The sequence below is a fragment of the Rhinopithecus bieti genome, unplaced genomic scaffold (genome assembly GCF_001698545.2).
Source record: "Rhinopithecus bieti isolate Rb0 unplaced genomic scaffold, ASM169854v2 scaffold_15803, whole genome shotgun sequence".
NCBI lineage: Eukaryota > Metazoa > Chordata > Mammalia > Primates > Cercopithecidae > Rhinopithecus > Rhinopithecus bieti.
This window is the reverse complement of record NW_016808345.1, coordinates 126,094-134,635: the sequence shown is the minus strand read 5'-3', so window position 1 is coordinate 134,635 and position 8,542 is coordinate 126,094. Positions and strand designations below refer to the sequence as shown.

At 41.3% G+C, this 8,542-nt stretch overlaps 1 protein-coding gene across 1 annotated transcript in view; it reads left to right on the top strand.

Annotated features, from left to right (window-relative positions):
• The first annotated feature begins 4,811 nt into the window (after positions 1 to 4,811).
• Positions 4,812 to 8,542, top strand: part of ARSH (arylsulfatase family member H) — a 35,409-nt gene continuing 31,678 nt past the window's right edge. The window contains exon 1 of the mRNA XM_017886578.1: positions 4,812 to 4,889. The gene's annotated coding sequence lies outside the window, so the exon portion shown is untranslated. The remainder of the gene's footprint in view (positions 4,890 to 8,542) is intronic.

The following is an 8,542-nucleotide window of genomic DNA, read 5'->3' as shown; positions in this document are numbered from 1 at the left end:
TTACTTCCTTCCTTCCTTCCTTCCTTCCTTCTTTCTTCTTTCTTTCTTTCTTTCTTTCTTTCTTTCTTTCTTTCTTTCTTTCTTTCTTTCTTTCTTTCTTTCTTTCTTTCTTTCTTTCTTTCTTTCTTTCTTTCTTTCTCTTTCTGTCTCCTTCCTTCCTTCCTTCCCTCCTTCTTTCCTTCTTTCCTTTCTTCCTTCCTTCCTTCCTGCCTTTCTTTTTTGTCACAGGATCTCACTCTGTCACCCAGGCTGGAGTGCAGTGGTAGGATATTGGCTTACTGCAACCTCCACCTTGTGGGCTCAAGCAATTCTCCTCCCTCAGCCTCCTGAGTAGCTGGGATTACAGGCATGGGCCACCACATCCAAATCTTTTTTTTGTTTTTTTTTTTAGTAGAGACGGGGTTTCACCATGTTGGCCAGGCTGGTCTTGAACTTGTGGGCTCAAGCAGTCCTCCTGCCTTGGTCTCCCAAAATGCTGTGATTACAGGTGTGAGCCACCATGCCCAGCTGCTGAGTCATCTGTTAATTCACTGGACTTGTGCACAAATAATTTCCCTCATTCATTGCTGTTGACTGACCCCAACTGTGTGGTGACTCCATAACAGGCCATCATTAACCATCATCAAATTCCCTGTGTCCTGGCTGGTGACATCTCACTCCAGTCTTATAGGTGTTTCTCTGGCACCCTCTGATGCTTCCAGCATTGACATTGCTAGCTACTGTGGGTTCCCATCTGTCTTCCTTCTTTTCTAGAGCATGACTTTAAAACAACAACAACAACAACAAAAGCCTTATCGTTCTTGCTTTTAAAGCATGACTGCGCTCTTGCAATCTTTGTCTCATTGTGTAACTTTGGCCTGGCCATGCTCAAAGTCCACCCTTCTGAAATGGAGCCCAGAATTGGGTTTTGTGACCTTTGATCTTTCTTCTTCTCCCTTGTCCCACTACAGTGTTTCCTTCTGGTTTTTTTTCCCACTTAAGAGTCTCAACCAAGTTGATGATGTGCAGACAGTGCTCAGTGACCCTTTATTTTATTTTTTAGTATAAAGTAAAGGGCTACAAGTGCAGTTATGTTGCAAGGATAGATTGCACAGTGGGGAAGACCAGGTTTTCAGTGAATACATCACGAACAGTGTATATTGTACTCACTGAGTAATTTCTCATTCCTCATCACCTTCCCACCCTTCCAAGTCTCCAGTGTCTATTATTCCACTCTCTATGTCCATGTGGACACTGTATTTAGCTCCCACTTATAAGTGAACATGCAGTATTTGACTTTCTGTGTCTGAGTTATTTCACTTAAGATAATGCCCTCCAGTTCCGTCCATGTTGCTGCTAAAGACTTGATTTCATTTATTTTTTATGGCTGAGTGCGTGTGTGAGTATATTATATAATCGGATATATATATATATATTTATTTATTTCAAAACACACAGAATGGCCAGATATAGATGTATGTATCTCAGATTTCTTACATATATAAATAAGTGTGTATGCATGTATAATCTCTCATTTTTTTTTAACTTTTAATTTTTATTTTCAGTTCTGGGGTACATGTGCAGGATGTGCAGGTTTGTTACATAGGTAAACGTGTGCCATGGTGGTTGCTGCACCTGTCAACCCATCACCTAGGTATTAAGCCCAGCATACATTAGCTATTTATCCTAATGCTCTCCCTCCCCCTGCTCTTACCCTGCAACAGGACCCAGTGTGTGCTGTTCCCCTCCCTGTGTCCATGTGTTCTCATTGTTCAGCTCCCACCGATACGTGAGAACATGAGGTGTTTGGTTTTCTGTTCTTGCGTTAGTTTGCTGAAGATAATGGCTTCCAACTCTATCCATGTCCTTGTAAAGGACATGATCTCTTTCCTTTTTATGGCTGCATAGTATTCCATGGTATATATGTACACTTTTTTTAATCCAGTCTATCACTGATGGACATTTGGGTTGATTCCATGTCTTTGCTATTTTAATCTAACAATACAATCATGGCTATGGTGAGCTGTGATTGCACCACTGCACTCCAGCCTGGGCAACAGAGTGAGACCCTGTCTCTAAATGAATAAATAAATAAATAAATAAAAATAACCTTTATTCCTTGCTAGTTGGAGAGAACATTGCACAGGTGGCTAGGACCATTCATGGTGATTCTTACTAATCTTGTCCTGGAGAGATACTTATTAAAGGAGGGTGGAAATGGCTAAATATGGTTAATAAAAAGGCAGTATTCTCAATTCATCCATGTTTCTGTCTCTGTCTCACCTAGCTATTGGGAAACTCTGGATTTTCTCGGTGTGAACTCTATGGGAATACTATGTAGTATATTAGGCAGGGGAGTTACAGATATGAGAACCAGAATGTGATACTTTTTAAATGTCACATTGTGGGCAAGTCTAATATAGAGGTATTAATTGGAAGTTGTGGGGTATAGAAAATGGACCACTACTCAATGGTTAGAACGTGGGCTTCACCAAATATCCCAAGGTAGTTAGTCTCTAAGGATATTACATTTGAGAGCCATATTGGAGGGTTGAAGTTAAGAAGATGGCTTTGGGAATTGGCCAATTTACACACACACACTCTCTCACACACACACTCTCACACACACGCACTCTCACACACGCACACTCTCTCTCACACACACACACTCACACACACACACTCACACACGCACACTCTCTCACACACACACTCTCTCACACACACACACTCACACGCACATTCTCTCACACACGCTCTCTCACACACGCACACTCTCACACTCTCACACACACACTCACACACGCACACTCACACACACTCACACACACACTCTCTCACACACTCACACACGCACACTCACACACACTCTCACACACACACACTCTCTCACACACGCACACTCTCTCACACACATGCACACTCTCACACACGCACACTCACACACACACACACTCTCACACACGCACACTCTCTCACACACACTCTCTCACACACACACTCTCACACACACACTCACACACACACACACTCTCTCACACACACTCTCACACACACACTCTCTCACACACACACACTCTCTCACACACACACTCTCACACACACACTCTCTCACACACACACTCTCTCACACACACACTCTCACACACACACTCACACACACACACTCTCTCACACACACTCTCACACACACACTCTCTCACACACACACTCTCTCACACACGCACACTCACACACACACGCACACTCACACACACTCACACGCGCACACTCTCTCACACGCGCACACTCACACACGCACACTCTCTCACACACGCACACTCTCTCACACACATGCACACTCTCACACACGCACACTCACACACACGCACACTCTCACACACGCACACTCTCTCTCACACACACTCTCTCACACACACACTCTCACACACACACTCACACACACACACTCTCTCTCACACACACTCTCACACACACACTCTCTCACACACACACACACTCTCTCACACACGCACACTCACACACACACGCACACTCACACACACACTCACACGCGCACACTCTCTCACACGCGCACACTCACACACGCACACTCTCTCACACACGCACACTCTCTCACACGCGCACACTCCTGAGAATCGGTCCTCATTTTGAATCCCAGCTCTTCAATTTACCAGCCTTGTGCAAGTCTTTTAAGCTCTATGATACCCAATTCCTATGGTATTCTATGACCAAAACGGAAGAGTCATCATTAACCTTTTGAGGCAAGCGGGGTGAGATATTTTGAGGATCAAAGGGTAACAAGTGTGTGGAAATGCCTGGGGAATTATAGAGCTCTGCTAACAGTATGGCGGTGCTATTAATTTTATTACATATTATTTGTCTTGTGGGGCAGTTCCTCAGCCTATAAAGCCTCACCAACTTGGAATCACTTGAGGATTCTAGGCAGGGAAACATCAGATTGTACCACTTGTTGCATTCTTGTAAAAAGATCTTAATGACAGCTGCTAAACATGTCTTCCTCCACCAAGCAAGTTTGGCCGCCACGACTATCACAGGTCTATGGTGTTTCTTGTTGTGCATTTTAAGGTAGACACCACAGTTGATCCACTATGTATAAAAACAAAGTGCTTTCCAGAACAGTACCACACATAAATTAGACCTGATACCAAGCAGTTATTGAATATACGCATATTCATCAATTACTGATTTATTTTACTGACACCAGAATAGTAGGTTTTTGTTGCTATACCAACATAATTTCTTGTAACTCTGCCATTAGAGTTATCCTGAGCTGCATAGACCATGCCTAGAGTGTTGCCTTATTATTTGTGAGCAAATATCACTTATTTGCAAATAGGTTTAAAGAATGTACTGGGCTGGCTAGGCACGGTGGCTCACATCTGTAATCATAGTACTTTGAGAGGCCGAGGTGTGTGGATCACTTGAGGTCAGGGGTTCAAGACCAGCTTGGCCAACATGGTGAAACCCTATCTCTACTACAAATACAAAAAATTAGCCGGGCATGGTGGTGCACACCTGTAGTCCCAGCTATTTGGGTGGCTGAAGCATGAGAATAACTTGAATCTGGGAGGCGGAGGTTGCAGTGAGTCGAGTCACTGCACTACACCCTGGGTGATAGAACGAGACTCTGTCTCAAAAAAAAAAAAAAAGAATGTACTGGATTTACTGGGTCACCCACCACAAAACAGTCTAGTTAAGTCTTTGGATCATTCATTTTCTGCCTAGCTATGAGGAAAACATTTGCTTTGCAGATGCTCTTATTTTATTTTTCTCTTCCTTAGATAATCTAAGAAGAAGCCATGAAACAATGCTGTATGACTGGTGAGCTGGCAAATTCACGAGCATTCATCACTCTCCATTTCTAGAGAGGAGGATTCTTTGTCAAGGTTTTCTCTATCCTGGAGGGCTTGGGTTAAATATGTGCTTAAAATGTCCTTTATGATGGTGGATTATCAATTATTCCTCATATTTTATTCAAGCTATGCTTTTTATATTTTGTCTTTTATTTATTTATTTAGTTTTTTTCTTTTTTATAGAGATGGGGGTCTCACTATGTTGCCCAGGCTGGTCTCAAACTCCTGGACTCAAGGGATTCTCCCTTCTTGGCCTCCCTAAGTGCTATAATTAGAGGCATGAGCTGCTATGCCCAGCCTACTTTCTGTATTTTGAAGCCATAACTAAATTCACACTGGTTTATGATGTTCATATCATCTTTGTGGATTTATATTTTTATTATTCTATAATAGCCTTGCCATTCTATATTAATGATTTTTCAATTGTAATTTACTTCTGGCTGATGTTATTATTGCTGCAACAAGTTTCTTTTGATTACTACTTGGCTGGCCTACGTAGATGTTCACATCTTTTTAGTTTCAAGTTTTATTTGTCATTAGGTTTTAGGTGTGTCCTTTAAGAAAACATAGGACAGATTTTAAAATTAGTATGGGATTCTTTAATAGGCAGGTGAACCCACCCACATTTGTTATAAATATTAAGATAGTTGATCTTATTTCTGTCATCTTACATGCCATTTTATATTTTCAAGATTCTCCTGTGGTTTCCTTTTTTCCCCTCTTGCTTTTTACGGGCTGCATTAAGGTTTCTCTATTTCCTGGCTGATATGGTTTGGCTGTGACCCCACCCAAATCTCAGCTTGAATTGTAATAATCCCCACGTGTCAAGGGTGGAGCCCAGTGGAGATGATTGAATCATGGCAGTGCTTTCCCCCACACTGTTCTCATGATAGTGAATGAGTCTCATGAGATCTGATAGTTTGATAAATAGGAGTTCTCCTACACAAGCTCTCTTGTCTGCCTCCATGTAAGACGTGCCTTTGCTTCTCCTTTGCCTTCCACCATGATTGTGAGGCCTCCCCAGCCATATGGAACTGTGAGTCCATTAAACCTCTTTCCTTTATAATTTACCCCCAGTCTCAAGTATGTCTTTATTAGCAGCGTGAGAGCAGACTAATACACTGGCCCATCCTTCTCCCCTCAAGTGGCCTGGAAACTATACCTCATGTTTCCCTTCATCATATTAACATCATTATTAACTTACCAAAATATGATGGTTAATCTCTATTTCCAGCTTCCTTTTGAAGAAAGGAAAGACACCATAGTCCTATCCCCTCTTCTTCCATGTAATTATTGCTTAATGAATTATTTACTCCTTTCCAAAATAACAATAATTAATAATACTTTCTGTCAATACGTATTTAATGTTATCAACATGTTTTATCTCTTTTCAACATCTTTTCTTATGTCTACCCTTTTATTTTATTTTATTTATTTATTTTTGAGATGGAGTCTTGCTCTGTCACCCAGGCTGGAGTACAGTGGTGTGATCTCAGTTCACTGCAACCTCCGCCTCCCAGGTTCAAGCGATTCTCTTGCTTCAGCCTCTCTCGTAGCTGGGATTACAGGCATGTGCCACCATGCCTGGCCAATGTTTGTATTTTTAGTAGACACGGGCTTTCACTATGTTGGCCAGGCTGGTCTCAAACACCCAACCTCAAGTGATCTACCTGCCTCGGCCTCCCAAAATGTTGGGATTACAGGCATGAGCCACTGCACTTGGCCTGTCTACTCTTTCTTTCTAAGATAAGTTTGCCTTTTGCTGAAAATATTCCTTAGTAGTTTCTTCATCAAGAGTTTTTGGGTTCATGTACATCCCACATGCCCGTAATCCCTACTCATTCTTCAATGATGTATTAGAACGGTTTGGAACTCTGAGTTCAGAGTGACTTTTGTCTCAGCACTCTGGAAGCAGTGGTCCCTGGTCATCAGGCATCCACTGTGGTTGTTGGGAAGTCACTTGACATTCCAGTTATCCTCCCATTTTAGGTTATCTGTGGTTGTGTTTAAACCAAGTGTCTCTGTCTCCATCATTGCCCTTTACTGAGCCAGGTCTAACTGGAGATTTTTTATTTTTTTAACTGGGTTCAGTCTGAAAACTTATGTCTGTCTTCAATCCTGAAAACTTCTTAGCCAAGATTTATTTCAGTGTATCATCTCCCTGTCCTCATCCTTAAACCCTCTTAATAGTAGGCTGGGACTTTTTGTGCAAAATCACAGAATGTACAACACCAAGAGTGACCCTTAAATTAAACTATGGACTTTGGGAGATAATGATTTCTCAGTGTAGGTTCATTGATTGTATCAGATAATATACCATCTTGTTTCTGGGTATTGATAATGGAGGAAGCTATTACATATGTAGGCGCAGGGGGTGTGTGGGAACTCTCCATACCTATGCTCAATTTTTTTATGTGAACCTAAAACTGCTCTAAAAAATAAGTCTATTAAAAAAAATGAGCTCCAGATTTAATAAAATTACTACTATTAATATTTAAAAAAGAAATAGATCAGATGCTGTGCCTCACACCTGTAATCCCAGTGCTTTGGGAGGCTGAGGTGGGAGAATTGCTTGAGCTCAGGAGTTTAAGACCAACCTGGCCAACATAGTGAGACCCCCCCCATCTCAATTAAAAAAGTTTTAAAAATAAAACTGTAAACATGGAATAGAAGGGAAGATGGATGGATATAAAAGGATTTATGATACAATATTTGAGGTTGAGTTAGGAGGACTTGGAATTGATTGAATGGAATTTGGAGTTGTGGAACCTGACTGAGGGGATATTGGTCTTCAATTCATAGTGATCATTTTTTCATCAATGACTGTTGTGGATGTTTCAGGATATTGTACAATTCAGCTGTTACAAGAGGGTTCTTTTACAATCTAAAATTTAGGCCGGGTGCGGCGGCTCACACCTGTAATCCCAGCACTTTGGGAGGCCGAGGCAGGTGGGTCACCTGATGTCAGGAGTTTGAGACCAGCTTGGCCAACATGGCAAACCCCATCTCTACTAAAAATACAAAAATTAGCCAGGCATGGTGGTGCACACCTGTAGTCCCACCTACTCAGGAGGCTGAGGTGGGAGGATTGCTTGAACCTGGGAGGTGGAGGGTGCGGTGAGCTGAGATTGCACCACTGCACTCCAGCCCAGGTGACAGAGCGAGACTCAGTCTCAAAAAATACATAAATAAATAAATAAAATTTAGTAGATCTATTCCAACATTGACCCATTAAAAAATAAAATAAGACCTAGTAAAATCTTCCTTTCATTGAACTAATTGACAAATTTTTAAAAATTTAGCAGAATCTTAAGAATGTTAAATTTTCTTTCATAGATTTTAAATAATTTCTAGATTTTTTTTGAAGTGGAATTTTTTCCACCTGATTTCTTCTGTAGACATATGTTCTTGATGAACAAAAGGAGAAAACACTTTGTATACACATATGTGTTCCATCCCAAAGTATCAGTGTTTCAGCACCTAGTTCTGGGCTCAGATCTAATAAGTTACTAGAGCTTCTGTTGTCATTGCCCCCACCCTGCTCCATGTGGCTTAGAGAAAAACTTGGAGGTTATAAAATGTATTAGAAAGTACAACTGAACACTTGAAAAATCAAAACTGGCTAGCTCTTAGTCTCTGATTTTCCATTTTGTTTACTTTTTTTTTTTTTTTTTTTTTTTTGGGGG